The sequence below is a fragment of the Hylobates moloch genome, unplaced genomic scaffold (assembly GCF_009828535.3).
Source record: "Hylobates moloch isolate HMO894 unplaced genomic scaffold, HMol_V3 SCAFFOLD_8, whole genome shotgun sequence".
In the NCBI taxonomy this organism is placed as follows: domain Eukaryota; kingdom Metazoa; phylum Chordata; class Mammalia; order Primates; family Hylobatidae; genus Hylobates; species Hylobates moloch.
In genome coordinates, this window is record NW_026652283.1 from 20,652,781 (window position 1) to 20,674,815 (window position 22,035).

Genomic DNA, 22,035 nt, shown 5'->3' on the forward strand with positions numbered 1-22,035 from the left:
TGAGGTCAACTGAGGCTGTGTAGGAACCATCTCCTCTCTCTCTCCACAACCCTCCTCATTCGTTTTCCATCTACAGGTGCGATCCCAGGAGCCTGCCTTCACAAACATCATAGACATTAATCTCCCTCCCCAAGTCTGCTTCTCAACCCAGGATACCAGAAAATATTTTTGAATGAGCAAGTGAAAGAATGTACAGAATATCCTATACCTTTTGGGATGAGTACTGGCTAAAATAATTACTGTTATCTGAATTGCCAAGCTAAGCATGTTAATGATTTTCTAATATTTAAAGGGCCATGTGTGAAGTCTTAATAATCTCTGTTGTACTCTCCTGCATTTGGTCATTGGTTCTTTGCTATAGACTAATCCAAATTACTTTTTCCAAGTTTAAAAGGTTTATTTTGTTGTTGTTGTTTTTGTTTTGTTTTGTTTTGTTTTGTTTTTTAGGAATGTGTCACCTTTGATAACCTGGTGCTTTTATCTGCCTGAACTGGTTGGGAAAGTTCTACTAAATACAGTACTAAAGAAAGTTGGTTTGTCCACATTTCATTGGTGATATTCCCAATGTAGAACATTTTCATGCTTTGTTATTGAATAGCTCTCAAAATTTAAAGTTGATGCAATATTATTTGTATGCTGATGAAAATACTTGATATATTTTTAAAATTTCAGTGGTTGACATTTTGGCCACTGGGTGTCATCACAGATCTAGGTTTTAAAATGTGCGGTTGTCACTTGCTGATTGAAATTAACTAATAGAGTCTGATGAGGCTTAATGGCACATCTTCATCATTCGACCTTCATATATCGAATGTCAATCTCCACTATAGGAAATTGTTTATAAAGTACAATTTGGATACTTTTTAGTCTTTCTTTACAACAAATCACATGGACAGAAGGAAAATTTCTCCTAACAATGTCTGGAGTGAGCCTCGAGTGGGGAAGTGTGGTGGGAAGGCTGAGATAGAAAGAGGGTATGTAAATGATTAAACTACTGCCTTACCAGAGGACCAGAACCAACCGAAAAGAAAGATGTATTCCCAGCCTGGCACGGTGGCTCAAGCCTGTAATCTCAGCACTTTGGGAGGCCAAGGCAGGTGGATCACTTAAGGCCAGGGCTGTGAGACCAGCCTGGCCAACATGACGAAACCCCGTCTCTACTAAAAATACAAAAACAATTAGCCAGGCATGGTGGCGCACGCCTCTAATCTCAGCGACTTAGGAGTCTGAAGCGCAAGAATCGCTTGAATCCGGGAGGCAGAGGTTGCAGTGAGCCGAGATCGTGCCACTGCACTCCAGCCTGGGTAACAGAGCAAGACTGTCTCAAAACACACACACACACACACACACACACACACACACACACACACACACACGTATTCCCTAAGCTACCCAGATCTATCACCTGGTTACCTCAGGCCATTACCATGACCTCTATCTTAATTTCTTTTAATCCTCACAACCTCTATAAAGCACTTTTATTTCATTTATTTTACAGATGTGGAAATTGAGGCACAGAAAGGTTAATGATTATACTCAGGGCCAGACACTAGGTGCTAGATCCAAAATTTAAGATGGGGAACATTCCCAAGGGTAGCAGATTATACCTTGGTGAAGGCTTAGGCAGTGTTTCCTCAAAGATGGTCCCTCAACCACTTTCATCAAAATCATATAGTAATTGCTAAAATATATATTCCAGCCCCTTCCCAGTGCTACTAAATCAAAACTTCTGGGATAACGTCTGGGAATTGGCATGTTAGTAAAATTCCATCAGGTAATTTTTATGCACACTGAATTTTGATAATCTATTAGAGGAATGAAATTGGGAAGGTCCCCTTTTCTGGAAAGGAAGGAGAGAGAGCAGCCCTCCGAAAGCGTAGCAGGATGGAATCCACTTCAGGAATCATCCTATAGTCTCTTTAATAGATACTCCGCGTGCATTGGAGACCTTCTTCCTGATTACCAATAGGCCTCAGGTGGCCTCATCCCAACCACCTGCCTCCAGACATACACCTGTTCGTTGGTAGAGACTAACTCACTCAAGTCACTGTGGGGAGCTCCTAGCACATTCAGATGCCTAGAATAACCCAGACCAATCAAACCAGTGTCTTTTGGTATGAGGCCCAGATAATTGCTATTAAAAATATTTTTCCCCTGTGATTCTTATGTGCAGCCAGAGTTGACTACTACCGTTCTTGAGCAACAATTCCCAAATGGAATTTTAAACAATTACTTCAGAGGTAATTAGCATGCTGATGATATTTTGCAAAATGTGCTTTGAGAAACGGTCTAAAAGAATATGAATAGGCCAGGCGCTGTGGCTCACGCCTGTAATCCCAGCACTTTGGGAGGCCGAGGCGGGCAGATCATGAGGTCAGGAGATCGAGACCATCCTGGCTAACATGGTGAAACCCCATCTCTACTAAAAATACAAAAAAAAATTAGCCGGGCGTGGTGGCAGGTGCCTGTAGTCCCAGCTACTCGGGAGGCTAAGGCAGGAGAATGGCGTGAACCCGGGAGGCGGAGCTTGCAGTGAGCCGAGATGGCGCCACTGCACTCCAGCCTGGGTGACAGAGCGAGACTCTGTATCAAAAAAAAAGAAAAAGAAAAAAAAAAAAAGGAATATGAATGTACAACTGGGAAAAGAATGCCAATGAAGTTAAAAAAGTTGGACTATGACCCCTCTAGGCAACATTAAACTAAGGCTGGTTTTGTGGCTCTGGAGACTGGGCAGCTTTGGACCATAAAGAGGGTGAGGGGGTCTGTCAAGGAGCCATCAAGTTCAGCCATAGTCTCTCTGCTTATCCCTGACCCACCTGGCCAGAGGGTCATATTTTGCAAAAGATGAGACCCAGCTGGCTATGTGGGCACCCTGGGCACATGTCCACCAGAACAGTTGTACATTAGGTGTACCTATTGTATCTGAGGGAACACTGCTTACCTATTACAGTCTCTGGGGCTCCATTTTGAGCCCCATTCCTGAGCCCCCCAACACACAGATTCAGATCTGCAGACCTCTATCGTCACACTTTTCCTGTTTAATTGTCACCCTTCACTTCTGTATGGAGGCTCAGAAGAGACAACACCGTCTGGCTTAATCGTCAGTATTTTCAGAGTTTGGTACAGCTCCTGGAGTCCCTTCTAAAGGACTTCTGATGCTTCTTTCATCACCGTAAAAAATAGTGGGATAATTCTTCAAAATGAAACTCCTTTGTGCCCACTTAGCAGAAAACCTGAAGTACCTATGACAGCCAGACTAGATGACTGTGGCTGGGGAGTGACCTCACATCTCTTTATCCTGTTCCATACACTTGCACCACATTCCTCATTGTCTGTGTTTCCAAGGGGTGGTGTCCCTGAGGGAGGCATTTCAGGGCGTGAAAATGGTACTGACCTGGATGGGCCCTCAGGGGTCTTTCTGTACTACTTCCTCATTTTATAGAAATAAATATATTACTTCTTAAGTTTACTTCAAGTTTCATGTCTTGTATTTTATAGCAGAAACCCAGGCCTGGAGAAGGCTTTGTAGAGCCAACACTTATGAATGAGGCCAAGAGTTCACATGAGCCTACAGATGACCCTTCGTATATCGAATGAGGTCTGACTAGCCCTCTGACTAGGTGTCCTTCCTGCCATACTTGTCCATTTGCTGATTGGCATCCTAGAAGGAGCACTGTGGCAAGGCCTGTCACTACAGCCTCATTACTCTTTGGGCCTCAGCTTTATCTGCATTTTGCAGAGGACTCAAGGAATTCCTACTTAGGTTTTATGAATCTCAGGGAGGAAACTACTCCATTAGGTACAGAAACATTATAACCTCCATTGAAATTAGAAGCTGAATTCTCATAAAATGGGATAGTTGACCTTTATCATATGAGCAAAAGAATAAAATATTTATTGAATTGGCTAGAACTGCCTTTTGAAGCAAAATTAACATTATTAGTTTATATATTTACCCGATGCCTTTAAAATATTTCTTACTGGAGCAAATAAACTTCTCTATATCATTTTCCAGCTCAGCTATATACTACCTAGCAAGATTTAGCTGGTCACACTAATTTACTTTAATTAAAATTCCCTTGGACCAATTACTCAGAAGTATGCTGTCTTTCTAAAACCCAGTTAGTCATCACTAGGATGTTCTCTCCCTACCCGCCTGAATCTCCCTTCAGCTGTCATTTATACAGACCTGGTAGACTGTGAAACTTTCACAAAATGAAGGAGCAATCTAAATAATGGAGAACATCTAAAGACCTATATCTTCTCATCCCTATTAAGCCAAATTGATACTGTAAACTGATATAATCCATTGAAAGAAATAGCAAATTTGAACTAAGAGGACATTTTTAGAAATATACATACAAATACGTGTTTATCATAGATATAAATTGTCTCAGATGTGTACTGCAGTTATTAATTGCAGGTTGAGAATTTCCTTTTCATCCCAGCAATAATATACAGCCAGTCAACAATTAGGGATGAGTAAACTCTCATAGCTACACAGCAAGAGTCATGATTATTTAAAATTACTAATGATTATATTGCAATTGAACCAAAACTGCTCAAATTTATTTACCTAAAAATCTGTTTAGTTATACCTTGTGTTCCTCATACTTTGGAAAGGTGGTAATCCACTGTTCTTATCTAAATGGGGCATAGCATTTGCCTGTAATTAGTTCCTAATTGGTTACTCATGGGGCTAGGTGTGTGGATGACTCCTTATTTACACAAGTGTCATGTTGCTTTTCATCCAAAGTAGCCATAAGGGCCATGTCCTCTGCTAAATGGAAATTCCACCTAGGCCTGTACCTGTGCTTCTAGGAAAAAAACAACAATTCTTTTATTAAACTAAAGTATAAAAATAAATAAAACTGATGTGAACATTGTTTAAATGCTACATTATCCTTCTTTAACACTGATTTCCAGCTACTTGATATGGTTTGGCTCTGTGTCCCCACCCAAATCTCATGTCAAATTGTAATCCTCACGTGTCAGGAGAGGTGGGAAGTCACCTGGTGGGAAGTGACTGGATTATGGGGGCAGATTTTCCCCATGCTGTTCTCATGATAGTGAGTGAGTTCTCATGAGATCTGATGGTTTAAAAGTATGGCACTTCCTCCCTCTCTCACTCTGTCAAGTATAAGACATGCTTGCTTCCCTTTCACTCTCTGCCATGATTGTAAGTTTCCTGAGGCCTCTCAGTAATGCTTCCTGTTAAACCTGTGGAACTGTGAGTCAATTAAACCTCTTTTCTTTATAAATTACCCAGTCTCAGGTAGTTCTTTATAGCAGTGTGAAAACAGACTAATACACCTGACTTTAATTGGTATCTTATACATCTGTGAATGAGCTGCTTAAAGGCAGAAAGAGATTCTGTTGTATAGTCTTACACTTTACAAGGAGAAATTATCAAAGAGAAAAGGCTAAAACACATTGAGTGAAACCCACCAACCTCTCTGCCAGACGTGTTTATCATATAGGTAGTAGCTACAGGCTAGTTTTATAATTTATAACTGATTTTTGCTTACCTTTATGTTTGAAGGAGGATGGGTAAAATTTCTTATTACACTCAGAATGGATTAAGAGGTACTGAAAGGCCGCCGGGCGCGGTGGCTCACGCCTGTAATCCCAGCACTTTATGAGGCCGAGACCGGCGGATCACGAGGTCAGGAAATCGAGACCATCTTGGCTAACACGGTGAAACCCCGTTTCTACTAAAAATACAAAAAATTAGCCGGGCGTGTTGGCAGGCGCCTGTAGTCCCAGCTACTCGGGAGGCTGAGGCAGGAGAATGGCGGGAACCCGGGAGGCGGAGCTTGCAGTGAGCTGAGATCGTACCACTGCACTCCAATCTGGGGGACACAGCGAGACTCCATCTCAAAAAAAAAAAAAAAAAAGAGGTACTGAAAGGCAAGAATCAATAACATATTGTGACTGGTTTGATTTGGAAAGTGGAGGAAAAGCAAAGAATTAAGTGATACTAAGCATTCATGCCTACAGGATCAGGAAGCTGCGCAGTAGATAAAAAGACAGGAGTGTGTTTATTGATTCTTCAAATCATGCATTAATTCATTCATTCTTCCATGCAACGCACATTTATTGAACCATTTCTGTGGAAAATACACTGCATCAGTCCCCGAAGAGGCTGGTTTTGAGCTCTCTGTATGTTTACAATAAAATGAGGGAAAAAAGCTTTACACAATGTGAAACAGCTAAATGATAATGGAAGAGAACATATGATTAGGTTAAAAACAAAGAATTGACTAATGCAGACATGAAGTACTAGGAGAATACAAAAATAGGATCAACGTGGGTTGCAGTATTGGAACTGAGTTTTTCTAGAAGACATAGAATTTAAGTTGGTCCATGAGCTCATTCACAACCAACATTTGTTAAACATCTATTATGAGTGCTGTACTTGGCTAGGTGTGCTGAAGGATGCAAAAATGAACAGCACATGAACTCTAATTGGCAAGAACTTTACAAACTGGAACGGCAGGTGGACATTTACTTAATAACACAAGGCTCAAATGATAAAATATGAAAAGTAAAATATAAGTGAAGAGTCTATGGAGAGTCAATGAGGAAGAAATGAAAAATAACAGGGGCAAGGGGTGGGGACCATCAGAGCAGGTTGTCATAGAACCGGTGTTAATCGACTATGGGATGAAATGCCTGTGAGCCACAAACAAACGCTTGGGTGGGAGAAAGTGCTGGTTGATAAACCTTAGAAGAATCATTCACATTTAGCAGTTACTCATTGACAACAAAGGGGCAAGGGTAGAGTAGAGAAAGGAAGAGAAGAGTGAAAAATATAAGTGGCAGAATCAGTAGGGGAAAAGTGGAAGGTAGCTTGGTTGGGGAAATGCATATCGAGTTGCTCTTAGGGAATGAAAAAGCAAAGTCAGAGTTTGTAGGGAGAGATCAGGGAGAAATCCTTTCTGAAAAGGGAAAAATCCCAGTGGGCACGGACATCAGGCAGTCAGTCTGCAGCAGTCTCCAGGACTGCCACAATAGATTAAACCGACCTGGCTGGCTTGACTGGCAATTTCTTCAACTCTTTGGGCAATGATCCAGGAAATGAATGAAGGATGAGTAGTAAGACTGAAAGAACTTACCCAAGTCTATTTGTACATTCTCGGACCTTGCTCTGCCCTCCAAAAGCAGAGCCCCTCCCCTTCCCAATGGGTGTAAGTTAAAGTTAGGGAAGATGGCATTCTCACTAAAATCTAGATACCCAGTGATTAGGTACCTTGTACCTGATATCTACAAGTAAAGAAAAAAATAAGTGACCCCTTAGAATATTTTAGCTTTATTTGTCCTCTTTAATGAAAGAACCAACCATTACTATTTTTGTTGTTGTATTTGTGTGCACTAAGACACAACTCCTGGGTGGTGTTTATTATTGAAGTATTGAACTCATGGGTACAGAATAAACTTTGACAAAATAATTCTTCCAAAGTTTCATTTTAGAAAGATTAACCAGGAAAATGATTTTAAAACTGGTTATTAAAATTTTTTATGAAAAAGAAAAAGCTAAGGATAATTCTCAACATCATCTACAGTTGGGTCTCATTAAACTATCTCAATGGAAGCAAGCCAAGTAATGACCAGCATCTACATCTATTGTATGCTCTGACTTGCAGGATCAATATGTCTTAATTTATATCCTAAGCTATGTCAGCCACTATCAGAAGTCCAAGATTCCCAGGTCATTCAACATCATACAGATGCTCGTTACCATAATGTTCTATAAATCTTCTAATCTGATGCAACTTCCCACTGGAACCCAGCAAAAACTGCAGCAGCCAGAAAGATTCTTATATACAACAAACTACCTGGTGTCTAGGCCACTTCAAAGAGCATGGCCAAAACAGAAGTCTTTAATCACTTGCTTCCTACCCACCCACTAAAATCATTCTGCTATCAAGCCTTCTGATATGGTTTGGCTCTGTGTCCCCGCCCAAATCTCATCTTGAATTGTAATCCTGACATGTCAGAAGGGGGGCCTGGTGAGAGGTGATTGGATCATGGGGGCGAATATCTCCCTTGCTGTTCTTGTGATAGTGAGTTCTCATGAGATCTGATGATTTAAAAGTGTGACACTTCCCTCTTCGCTCTCTCTCTCCTGCTCCACCATGGTAAGATGTGCCTTGCTTCCCCTTCTGCCATAAGTTTCCTGAGGCTTCCCCAGTCACGTGGAACTGTCAGTTAATTAAACCTGTTTTCTATATAAGTTACCCAGTCTCAGGTAGTTCTTCATAGCAGTGTGAAAATGGACTAATACACCTTCACACCTAAATAAGTGCCATCCTCAGATATTCAGTTGATGAGCCAAAAATCTAGTCTTTATCATCTATTTCTTTCTGTCTCTTACATCTATTATAGGTTAACCAGCTCAATATCCATATTATATCCTGAAAATGTCCATTTCTCACCATCTCCACTGCTCTAATAACAGTCCAATGTGCCTCTTCTCTCACCTATACCATTGCAATATCCTTTTATCCCTGCACTGCTGCCCTTGACCCCTTAGGTTCATCTTCCATCTAGCAGTTGAGTAATGTTTCAAAAGTGTCTGTTAGAATGTCTCACTCCCTTGCGGAAAATCCTCCACTTAGAATAAAATCCAAACTCTTTGCCATGCTTCCAAGCTCATCCAGCCCCATTTATCATCCACATTGGATATCCTATGTCACCTTAGGGTCTTTGGCCAAACACACCAGCTAAGGCAGTCACTGTCTACTGCATTAACCTTATGTTATCTTCCTTATAGCATATATTGGTACCTAGCATATCTCATATGTTTACTTTTAAAAATTATTTTTATTTTTTGAGACAGAGTCTCACTCTGTCACCCAGGCTGGAGTGCAGTGGCATGATCTCAGCTCACTGAAACCTTTGCCTCCTGGGTTCAAATGATTCTCATACCTCAGCCTCCTGAGTAGCTGGGACTACAGGCGCATGCCACCACGCCTGACTAATTTTTGTATATTTAGTAGAGACAAGATTTCGCCATGTTGGCCAGGCTGGTCTGGAACTCCTGACCTCAAGTGATCCACCCACCTCAGCCTCCCAAAGTGCTGGGATTACAGGCCTGAGCCACCATGTCCAGTCTCATATGTTTACTTTTTGAAAAAACACTACATATCTACCTCCTCTAGAGTGTAAGCATCTTGACAGCAGGGACTCCAAGTTTTTCATGTGCCCATATAGTCTAAAATAGAGCCTGGGACATAAAATGTGCTCAACAATATTTTTGACTCATGGATAATGTACTGGAAATTAAGGTTCTTGGCTATACCTTTATATTTTTTACCTTAAGCAATTTTTTATCAAAATTAGATTACAACATCTCAAAGGTACCTTACAGATCTAAAATACTGTAATGTCATCAAATACAGTCCTATTTCAGTTTTTTCAATTTCAAAATTAATATAATGTTGAGAGAAGATGATACAGACTCATAGGATTTGGTTCCTCTAACACTACTGTCATTTTTTTGACTTGCCAGCCTCATTAGATCTCCTTTGCCTTACTTGGATGGCTTTGTCATTCTCTGAACACCAACGTCAGGTGTGATTTCAGCTCCAACATGATGACTTCACCATATCACATTTGATCACCTTTCTCATCTACTAACCTCATTTATTTGGGAAGGGAGATGTCTAAGTAAATCTCTATGAATGTTAATTTTGAAGGAAAAAACGGAATTGCATGAAGTCAATAGGAGTACACTTTATTTATAACAAAATACACATGTAAGATTTACAAGGATCTAATTGCTTACTGAATTGTGAGCTCGATACAAAAGACTCCAATAGATTTGTTACTAAATATAAATTTCACCATGCATTAAGATACAAAACCAAAGTGTTTGACTGAATTAACTAACTCAACCCATTGCTTTGAGTTCAGAGCTCAGTGTTATATACAAGATACAATTTTGATTTCCCATTAAGCCTTGAGTTAGCTATGACATATGGAAACAATCTAACATAATTTTTATATTGTCATTTAGGTAATAAATAATCCCAAAATAAGTGTTTTCATTACAAGGTCCTCTAGGCTAACACTAACGCAATAGAAAAGTATTAATTACAGGAGAGAGAGAATTCTAGAAATTAGATTAATGTTGGGAATTGTTTTGGAGAAAAGCACACATATTCAAAATACTGTAAAGAATCATAAACATCTCAAGGAAAATTGTGCTTTTCAAAACTGGAAAGTAGGAAATTTTGTGATTTAACTAATGTCATTAAAAATAAAGAAAATACTGCTGGAATGCCAAGCCACAGACTTTTTCTTTCTTTCTTTCTTTTTTTTTTTTTTTTGAGACTGAGTCTTGCTCTGTCACTAGGTGGTAGTACAGTAACGTGATCTCGGCTCATTGCAACCTCTGCCTCCCGGGTTCAAGTGATTCTCCTGCCTTAGCCTCCCAAGTAGCTGGGACTACAGGCACATGCCACCATGCCCAGCTAATTTTTGTATTTTTAGTAGAGACAGGGTTTCACCATTTTGACCAGGATGGTCTCGATCTCCTGACCTCGTGATTCACCTGCCTCGGCCTCCCAAAGTTCTGGGATTACAGGCGTGAGCCACTGTGCCTGGCCTCTTTTTTTTTTTTTTTTTCTGTTATATAGGGTCATGCTCTGTTGCCCAGGCTGGAGTGCAGTGGCACAATCATGGCTCACTGCAGCATTGACCTCCTGGGCACAAGTGATCTTCCCACCTCAGCCTCCTGAGTAGTTGGGACCACAGGTGCATGCCACCATGCCCAGGTAATTTTTGTAGAGATGGGGTTTCACCATGTTGCAAACTGGTCTCAAACTGCTGGGCTCAAGCAAACCAACTGCCTCAGCCTCCCAGAGTGTTGGGACTACAGGCGTGAGCCACTTTGCCCGGCGTAGACTATCTTTTCATATTTTATTCTCACCACTATACTGGAATATGGTTATTTGATATAATCTATCTATTAAGTGTTTCCACATTAGTAAGATTATGTTTGTCATTATTATGACACTGGAGGCTATTTCTACACAAACATCAGGGAATGTTGAAGTAAAAATATTTGTCTAGAGGTCATAATCATCCAAATAGGGAGAAAATAAATTGTCAGACATTTGTTATTTTAGAAAATCCTTCACGTTTTTTGTTGGACATTAATGCAGCTTGAACACCCACAGTGATATGCGCTTTCTGAATAGAAGTACCCTTGCCTTATTGAATATCCTGAACAATTTGGCCATTCAAAAAATTTATACGTTCTTTTTTTAATTTAAAAGATGTATTTATTTTTTATTAAAAGAATTCATTCATTAAAATCATTAGTGATATTTCTCAGCATGACTGCCATGAATACGAGCAACAGATGGAAATTTAATTTCAAATTGTATAAGATTTGCTGAAATTACTCATATTTGCATATTGCATTTCTTCTTATGGTCTTTTTGCAAACCTAAAATAAGTTTAGAAGATCTAAAGACAAATCTCAAAAATATGTATAATTAGATTAGCTCATGAGTCTGGTTTTACACAACATACTGTTTTCAAACTCAGAATGTAAGGAGAAATCTCACATGGACAGGTAGACATCTTTCTGAACGTTTTGGACGAACAACATTTAAGGCATTCAATAATCTGGCCTTATGCTCAGGCCTAAGCCTACATTGTTCTATGTGCACTCAAAATTTCAGTCAGACTAGCCCTCCTGATTAGCGTGAGGAAGAGAGAGAAAGATTTTCAACCTGCTGCATTACAACCAAAACATTGCAGCACGGGCTGCAAGCCAAGTGCACTGCTTTCCAGCACTGATGCATTTGTCTATGCTCTTCCTCCCTCCTAGAAAGGCCTCCCCATGGGCACATGGCACTTATTAAAAATCTTACCCATCTTATTCTAAGGCACAACTCAAATGTCTTTTACTCTGTAAAGTATTCCTTGACTTTGAGACTTACCCAGTAAAGTATAATCTCTTATTTTTCTGGACACATAGCATTTTGGCCTTTTTCATCGTGATAAGACTCATAGCACCTGCTATCAGGTCTTTAGTAGGCATACTAATATCTGATGAATGAATAAATGAATAATTCTGGTGATTCAAACAGAAAATCTCTCAACTAATATGTCTTGTTCATAGCGCATCATCCATATGTAGTAGCGTGCTTTTGATTTGTTAGGAGAAGGGGAGAAACAACAGAAAAAAAATTCGACTAATGTATCTTTTAACCGCAGAATGGAAATGCATTCAAATAGAAGCGTCAACAGTTAATTACAGGAGAAAAATAATTTTCGGTGAAGTGGTTTTATCAATTGATCAATGGTACCTTGGCTATTACCTTCTTTTGCTCAAAATAAGGGCAATTTTAATTGATTTAAAAATATAGAAACTGAGGCCCAGAGAAAAGAAGAAAAGCAGGGAGAGACCACTGGTCTCATTCAAAACGTATTATTCTGCTAGACCCTATCACTTCTTGCCCATTAATAATGGGTTTCTGAGTCAACCTAGACACAGCACAAATGTGAATCATCTGCCAAAAACTATAAAAAAAACTACCCCCATTACTTCACTATTGATAAATAATACATTTTAACAATTATAAAAGATTTTCTTTACATGACTGGATTTTTTCCCCTCCACTTAAAAACAGAAGGAGTGTGAGGGTGAAGATAAACTGGCCACACAAATGCATGGGGATTAATTTATTAGAATCATAAACCAGTCTATTAGTGACTCATTATCAGTAAGAGGCAGGCAAGTATAAACAAAATTAGTTATACAAAAAGAAGTAAATTGGACATTTATGGGGAAACTCATTTGGCCATATTCATCTTCTCATTTAAAAATAGCTTTGCAGTAATAACCAAAATTATCTACTAGTCTACTGCCATATGTGGCTTTTTCATTGGTGACACTCAATGCTTCTTGAATTTTTTTTCTGATCCCAATAAGATCATCTTTTTCATTAAAGCAAGCACAAACAATTCACCATTTACTCTCCAAAAAAGTGAGTTACATTTGGTTTGTTTCATCAGAGATAAGAAGTTGATGTAACCTATTTCTATATAAATCATTGAAGATACTTATTTTTCTAGGATTGCTTGCATTCACAATTAAAATGAGACAAAAGTGACACCTAACATTTATAGAGCTTTGAATACAAGGGCCAAGAGTCTCACAGTTTGCATTTTGGTGTCGTGTTGCCATCTTTGTAAGTTTCTACTTTTAAAAAAATTTTTATTTTAGGTTCAGGGTTCAGGGGTATGTGTGCAGGTTTGTTATATAGGTAAACTCATGTCATAAGGGTTTGTTGTACAGATTATTTTGACATCCAGGTATAAAACCTAGTACTCAATAATTATTTTTTCTGATCCTCTCTCTTCTCCTGCTCTTCACTTTCAACTAGGCACTAGTGTCTGTTGTTTCCTTCTTTGTGTCCCTGTGTTCTCATCATTTAGCTCCCACTTATAAATCAGAACATGTGGTATTTGGTTTTCTGTTCCTGCATTAGTTTGCTAAGGAAAATGGTCTCTGGCTTCATCCATTTTTCTTCAAAGGACATGATCTCATTCTTTTATATGACTGCATGATATTCCATGGTGTATATGTATCACATTTCCTTTATCCAGTCTGTCATCGATGGTCATTTAGATTGACTCTATGTCTTCACTATTGTGAACAGTGCTGCAATGAACATATGCATGCATGTATCTCCACGATAGAATGATTTGTATTTCTTTGGGTATATACCCAGTAATGGCATTGCTGGGTCAAATAGTAGTTCTGTTTTTAGCTCTTTGAGGAATTGCCACACTGCTTTCCACAATGGTTGAACTAACTTACACCCCCACTAACAGTGTGTATGTGTTTTTTTCTTCTCTGCAACCTCGCCAGCATCTGCTATTTCTTGACTTTTTAATAATAGCTATCCTGACTGGTGTGAGACGGTATCTCATTGTGGTTTTGATTTGCATTTTTCTAGTGATCAGTAATGTTGAACTTTTTTTCATATGCTTGTTGGTCACATGTATATCTTATTTTTAAAAGTGACTGTTCATGTCCTTGGCCCACTTTTTAATGGGGTTGTTTTTTTCTTTTAAATTTAAGTTCCTTATTGATGCTGAATATTAGAACTTTGTCAGATGCACAGTTTGCAAGTATTTTCTCCCCTTCTGTAGGTTGGCTGTTTACTCTGTTGATAATTTCTTTGCAGATGCTCCGAAGTTTAATTAGATTCCATTTTTCAATTTTTGCTTTTGTTGCAATTAATTCTGGTGTCTTCATGAAATATTTGCCAGTTCCTATGCCCTGAATGGTATTGCCTATTCCATTGTCTTCCAGGGGTTTTATAATTTTGGGTTTTACATTTAAGTCTTCAATTCATCTTGAGTTGATTTTTTTTGTATATGGTATAAAGAAGGGGTCCCATTTCAATATTCTGCATATGATTACCCTGTTATCCAGGCACCATTTATTGAATAGGGAGTCTTTCCCCATTGCTTGTTCTTGTCAGCTTTGTCAAAAATCAGATGGTCATAGGTGTGTGTCCTTATATCTGGGCTCACTATTCTGTTCCATTTATCTACATTTCTGTTTTTGTAACAGTACCATGCTGTTTTAGTTACTGTAGCCCTGTAGTATAGTTTGAAGTTGGGTAACAAGATAATATCAGCTTTGTTCTTTTTGCTTAGGATTGCCTTGGCTATTCAGGCTTATTTTGGTTTGATACGAATTTTAAAATAGTTTTTTCTAGTTCTGTGAAGAATGTTATTGGTAGTTTGATAAGAATAGCATTGAATTTGTAAATTGCTTTGGGCAGTATGACTATTTTATTTATTATTCTTATCCATGAGCATGAGATGTTTTTCCATTTCTTCATGTCATCTCTGATTTCTTTGAACAGTGTTTCATCATTCTCATTGAGGAGAACTTTCACCTCCCTAGTTAGCTGTATTCTTCAGTATTTTATTCCTTTTGTGGCAATTGTGAATGGGATTGCCTTTCTGATTTGGCTCTCAGGTTGTTGTTGGTGTATAGAAATGCTAGTGATTTTTGTGCATTGATTTTGTATCCTGAGACTTTGCTGAAGTTGTTTATCAGCTGAAGGAGCATTCAGACTGAGACTATGGGGTTTTCTAGACATAGAATCATATAGTCTGCAAAAATGAATAGTTTGACTTTCCCACTTTCTATTTGGATGTGCTTTATTTCTTTCTCTTGCCTAATTGTTCTGTCCAGGACTTCCAATGCTATGTTTAATAAGAGTAGTGAGAGAGGGCATCCTTGCCTTGTGCCAATTTTCAATGGGAATACTTCCAGCTTTTGCTCATTCAGTATGACATTGAGTGTGGGTTTGTCATAGATGGCTCTTATTATATTGAGGTATATTCTTACAATACTTACTTAATTCATTGAAAGGTTTTAAGGGATGTTGAATTTTATCAAAACCCTTTTCCATATCTATTGAGATAATCATGTGGATTTTGTCTTTAGTTCTGTTTATGTGATGAATCACATTAATTTGCATATGTTAAACCAAATTTGCATCCCTAGGATAAAGCCTACTTGATCATGGTGGTTTAGGTTTTTGGTGTGCTGTTGGAATAGGTTTGCAAGGATTTTGTTGAGGATTTTTACATCTGTGTTCATTAAGCATATTGGCCTGAAATTTCCTTTTTTTTTGTTGGATCTCTGGTAAGTTTTGGTATCAGGGTGTTACTGGCCTCATAGAATGAGTTAGGGAGGAATTCTTCCTCCTCAATATTTTGGAATATTTTTAGTAGGAATAGTACAAGCTCTTCTTTCTACATCTGGTAGAATTTGGCTGTGGATCTGTCTGGTCCTAGGCTTTTTTGGTTAGTAGGCTATTTATTACAGATTCAATTTTGGGACTTGTTATTGGTCTGCTCAGGGAATCAACTTCTTCCTGGTTCAGTTTTGGGAGGGTGTATGTGTCCAGGAATTTATAAATTCTTGTAGGCTTTCTAGTTTGTGTGCATGGAGGTGTTTGTAGTAGTCTCTGATGGTTATTTGTATTTTTGTGGGGTCAGTGGTAATATCCCCTTTGTCATTTCTAATTATGTTTATTTGGACCTCCTTTCTTTTCTTCTTTATTAATCTAGCTAGTGGCCTATCTTATTAAATATTTTCAAAAAGGCTACGCTTGGATTTGATGATCTTTTGAATGATTTTTTGTGTCTCAATCTCCTTCAGTTCAGCTCTGATTTTCATTATTTCTTCTCTTCTGCTAGTTTTGGGATTGGTTTGTTCTTGCTTCTCTAGTTATTTAGTTGTAATGGTAGGTTGTTAATTTGAGATCTTTCCAACTTTTTGATCTGGGCATTTACCAATATACATTTCCCTCTTAACACTGCTTTAGCTATGTCCCAGAGATTCTGGTGTATTGTATCTTTGTTCTCATTAGTTTCAAATAATTTCTTGATTTCTGACTTAATTTCATTATTCACCCAAAACTTGTTTAGGAGTAGGTTAATTTCCATGTAATTGCTGTGATTTATTTTTAAGTCTTTACTTCTATTTTGTACTGTGGTCTGAGAGTGTGTTTGGTATTATTTCAGTCTCTTTGCATTTGCTGAGGACTGTTTTATGTCCGATTGTGTGGCCAGTTTTAGAATATGTGCCATGTGGTGATGAGAAAAGTGTATATTTGGTTTTTGGGTATAGAGTTCTGTAAAAGTCTATCAGATCCATTGGTCCAATATTGAGTTCAGGTCCTGAAATGTTGCTAATTTTCTGCCTCAATGATCTATCTGATACTGTCAGTGGAGTATGGAAGTTTTCCACTATTATCGTGTGGAAGTCTAAGTCTCTTTGTAGGTCTCTGAGAACTTGCTTTATGAATCTGAGTGTTCCTGTGTTGGGTGCATATATATTTAGGATAGTTAAGTCATCTTATTGAATTGAACCCTTTATGATTATGTAATGCCCTTCTTTGTCTGTTTTGATTTTTGTTGGTTTGAAGTCTGTTTTGCCTGAAATTAGGATTACAACCCATTCTTTTTGCTGGTTTCCATTTGCTTGGTATATTTTCCTCTATCCCTTTATTTTGAGCCTGTGGGTGTCATTGTGTATGAGATGGGTCTCTGGAAGACAGCATATCATTGGGTTTTGCTTTATCCAGCTGACCATTCTGAGCCTTTTAAATGGGGCATTTAGCCTGTTTACCTTCAAGGTTAGTACTGCTATGTGTGAATTTGATCCTGTCATTGTGTTGTTGTCTGGTTATTGTGCCAGCTTGTTTGTGTGGTTGCTGTATAGTTGCCCCTGGGGGTTCCACCTCTGTGAAGCAGAGCTGCTCTTACTAGGAGTGTTCAGCCAGTGGGGAGGGGCAGCTGCAGTGCTGGCATGAGCTTGGGGCTCTGCTTGTTTGGCAGCAGGGGGTCATTCACTGGGAGGAGAGACGGGTTTCCTCTCCATATGACTGTGGCATGCTGTAAGCTCAGATGTGGCCCTCAGGTTCTTTGTTTCTTCTTCAGACTGAGGGCAGCAGGGATAGAACCAGTGACAAAGGGGCTGTAACATGTCTCTACAAGCTTCTCCTCAGGCCACTACCAGTGGATATGTTCAGCCGTGGGTGGAGTGGCTATTCTGCAATCATGAGCCAGGGGCCCTGCCTGGTGAAGAGTGTGGGGTGGGGGTTCCCCTGGAAGAGGGGCTGGGCTCCTCTCTATAGCATGGCTGTGGTGTGCTGGAAGTGCCAGCATAATGACTAAGCCCCTTGTTCCTTCCCAACCACGAGGGCTGTTGGAACTGTACCACTGCAGCTGCAGCGAAGGAGAGTTTGTGGGTTGGCTCTGGGATTTCCTCCTGGGAGAAGTGCTGAGCTGGCTCTGATTGAAGTGATCAGGCAGGGGCAGGGTGGTCGTGTTGGTGGTTGGATAGCCCTGCCCAGTGAGAAGTGAGGACCGGGACCTGTATGGGGAAAAATCTGACCACTTTTCCATGGGGTTGGTGCTCTGTGCTGGGGGTCTGGACCAGTCCCTGATCCTCACAGACTCTCCAGAGCCTGGAGACACCAAGGGCAAGGGCTGCAAGACAGCCAAGATGGCAACCTGCCCCTACCATGGGGAGCTCTGCCCCAGGGAGTTACAGAGCTGCTATTGGCTCTATCGCCGCAGCAAAGGGTAGTTGGAGACCCAAGCCAAGAGGACCTGCCCAGTGAGGAGCTACGCAATTGGGAACCCACATAACAGTCTGGCCACTTTTCCGCAGGGCTGCTGCAGTATGTGGGGGGTCCACTCCAGTCCCCAGTCACCTTGAATTTTCCAGTATCTAAAGGTATCACCAGTGAAGGCTGCAAAACAGCAAAAATGGTGGCCTGTCTCTGCCTCTGGGAGCTCCATTCCCGGGAGGTCGGACCTGTTACCAACCTGAACACACCTGCAAGAAGTGATTAGAGACCCCAATCGGGAGATCCCACCCAGTAACGAGGTATAGGATCAGGGACCCATGTAAAAAAGCAGCCTGGCTGCTTTTCCTCAGGATAGGTGTGCTTTTCTGGGGATCCAATACAGCCCCTGGTCACCCTGGACTCTCTAATGCCTGAAGGCAGCAATGGCTAAGGCTGCTAAACAGCAAAGATGGTGGCCTGCCCCTCCCTCTGGGAGCTGAATCTCAGGGAGGGGTTGAAACTGCTGTCAGCCAGAAAATACCAGTGGGGGTGACAAGAGGTCCTAGTCAGGAGGTTCTACCCAGTGAAGAGAAATGGGATTTGGGATCCACACGAAAAGCAGTCGGCTGCTGCTTTGTAGAGCTGCTATGCTGGACTGGGGATCCACTCCAGCCTCCAGTCACTTCAGACTCCCTAGAGTCCAAAGGCAATAACTGCTAAGGCTGTAAAACAACAAAGATGTGGCCCACCCCGCCCACTTGGAGCTTCATCTCAGGGAGGTGTAACTGTTGTTATTGGTGACTGGCTGGATTCCCAAGCCAGTGGGTCTTATCCTGTGAGGTGCCATGGAAGCAGGGCCTGCAGTCCATCACTGCTCACTCCCCTGGATTCAGCCCCTTTCCTATGGGTATGTACGAGGGTCTAACCTCTCACTTTGAAAGAGTTGCAGCTACTTTTTGATCGGAAGCTGGATATCTAAGGCTCCCAGGGCTCCACATATGCCTGAGTGGCTACTCTGCAGAGACATTATGTAGCTCTGCATGTCAAACTGAAGGTTTGGGTACAGTGGGTCCATGAAGGGATCTCCTGACCTGAGGGTTGCAAAGATCTGTGGTAGAACAGTGGGTCTCTGCAGTCACTTCCTCATTCAGTCAACACTTCTGTAAGCAAGGGAGGCTCCCCTGGTTCCATGGCACTCCTGGGTGGGCAGTTACCCTGCCTTGCTTTTCTCCACTCTCCATGAGTCAAATTGTTTCCTTGATGAATCCCAATGTGTGTACCTGGATGCTTCCGGTACACACATTATACTGGAAGTACAATGTGCTGTATTTACTCATCCCTTCTATTTCTCTTAGATTGGCACAACCTAGCTGCTTCTAGTCAGCCATCTTGGCTAACCCCCTCACTACCACTTTTTTTCTTATTAATAATTCTCTGCTATCACAAAATATGATAATAGTCTATCACACATGACACTTTTGACACATTTATAAAGTGTCTGTTTTGCACTGAAAAAAAATCTGCTTTCTATAATGGTGAAAAATATTTATGTTTTCCCCAAGCACTGCATTGCATAAAATAAAAATTGGTTTCATTTCCCATTTGTATTAAGAGTGATCTTCAAAGTATCTTACCAGTTCACTGTGTTTCATCTTCTCTGTGAATGGTTCATTAAATACTCTTCTGCTCTGAAGTAGTTTATCCAATCACTCACTGCTCCTGGATAGATTGGAAATGTATCAGACAAGAACCAATTTAAATGTATTGTATTCACAAAAGAAATCTGCCAGTTTTAAAATAAAATGTGAACATTTTGTATCTCTTGGTGCCAAGATGATAGGGGATTATTCTTTATTTACTTATCTGTTGTGGCTAATTTCTTCTGTAATGGTTGTATATTATGCAGTTTAAAAAGTTATTTCTGGAAAAAAAAGGCAGATTAAAAATACATGAATGTCATAGGTTTTGCTCTAGCAGGCAAAGTTTCTCACCTAAACTTAATAAAATCATAAAGCGGGCAATACGGACATAATGATGTTTCATTTATTTCCCGACTCGCACACCTCCGCAGCAGAAGCTGTGCTGATGACTGGAGGGTGGCGGTAATTAGTCTAATTTTAAAGACATTTATTTTACAAAGTTGATATTGAAAACAGAAGTGCCAAGTTATTTAAACACAAATGAAATTTACTTGTGTGATATCCTCACTTTCAATATAAGGTGTTGGGTGATTGAGATAAGATATACACTTCACATAGTCCATCAGCCTCTCTTGATCGTACAAATCAACTCTCTCAGCCTTGGCCACAGGGTCAACCACACAGGACTGCCTTTTTTGCCCCCATTATGCATACAATGCCAAACCCCAACCCTGGATCTTGCCCGCAATGGTCTTTTGCCACTTCTAGTCTCAAATTTCATCTCTGGGGTCTACCTGTACTGGAGTCAGTGATACATTTTATCCATCCATTACAGAACATCTTCTATTGTTCTCTATCATCTTTTCTTTCCAAAATCTTATACATTCATTCATGTTAGGAACTATGATGTGCTGTTAGTGTGTAATCCTGAAGAACCTCTCATCCAGTGCTGACCAGCAGCCAGCAGGTCCTCAGTAAATACCTGTGTTTTGACTGAATGTCAGACAATTTCCCACAGCAAAAAATACAGTAAAATCTAGGAATTTTTGATGTTGTTGATTCCTGGTTCAAAAAACTGAGTTTAAGAAGAAGCAGAGAGAAATGACAAAAAGTAGTACCAAAGAGATCTCAGAGTGAGGAAATGACATTGCTTCTAAAATGCACGAATTGGGAGACAAGGCCAACTTCATGAAGTCAAAGTGCCTGGCCCATAGAAGATTAATATTAATGTCAAAGGCATGCCTTGGAGATATTGCAGGTTCAGTCCCAGACCACCCCAATAAAGTGAATATTACAATAGAGTGAGTCACTTGAATTGTTTTGTTTCCCAGTGCATAAAAAGTCATATTTACACTATACTATAGTCTATTAAGTGTGCAATAGCATTTCGTCTAATAATAAACAATGAACATACCTTAATTAAAAATACCTTATTTCTAAAAATTACTAACAAACATCTGGGCCTTCAGCAACTTGTAATCTTTTCGCTGATAGAGGGTCTTGACTCCATGTTGATGGCTGTTAACTGAACAGAGTGGTAATTGCTGAAGTTGAAATAGCAGTGGCATTTTCTTAAAATAAAACAGTGAGTTTACACATCAATTGACTCATCCTTTCAGTAAAGATTTCTCTGAGGCATGCAATGCTATCCAATAGCATTTTATCCACAGTAGAACTTTCAAAACTGGAGTCAATTCTCTTAAGCACTGCTAGTGATTTATCAGCTAAGTATATGTAATATTCTAAATTCTTGGTTGTCATTTAAACAATGTTCACAACATCTTCACCAGGAAAAACCGCTTTTTTTCTCATCCATAAGAAGCAACTCCTCATCTGTATTAGTCCATTTTTCATACTGCTATAAAGAACCTCCCAAGACTTGGTAATTTATAAGGGAAAGAGGTTTAGTTGACTCACAGTTTAGCATGACTAGAGAGGCCTCAGGAAACCCACAACCATGACAGAAGGTGAAGGGGAAGCAAAGCACCTTCTACACAAGGCACCAGAAAGGAGAAGAGTGGCAGAGCAAAGGGAAGAGCCCCTTATAAAATCATCAGATCTCGTGAGAACTCACTCACTACCATAAGAACAGTATGGGGAAAACTACCCCCACGATTCAATTACCTCCCACTGGGTCCCTCCCATGACATGTGGGGAGAATTACAATTCAAGGTAAGATTTGGGTGGGGACAGAGAGCCAAACCACATCATCATCTATTCAAGTTTGACCATGACATTGCAGCAATTCAGTCACATCTTCAGGG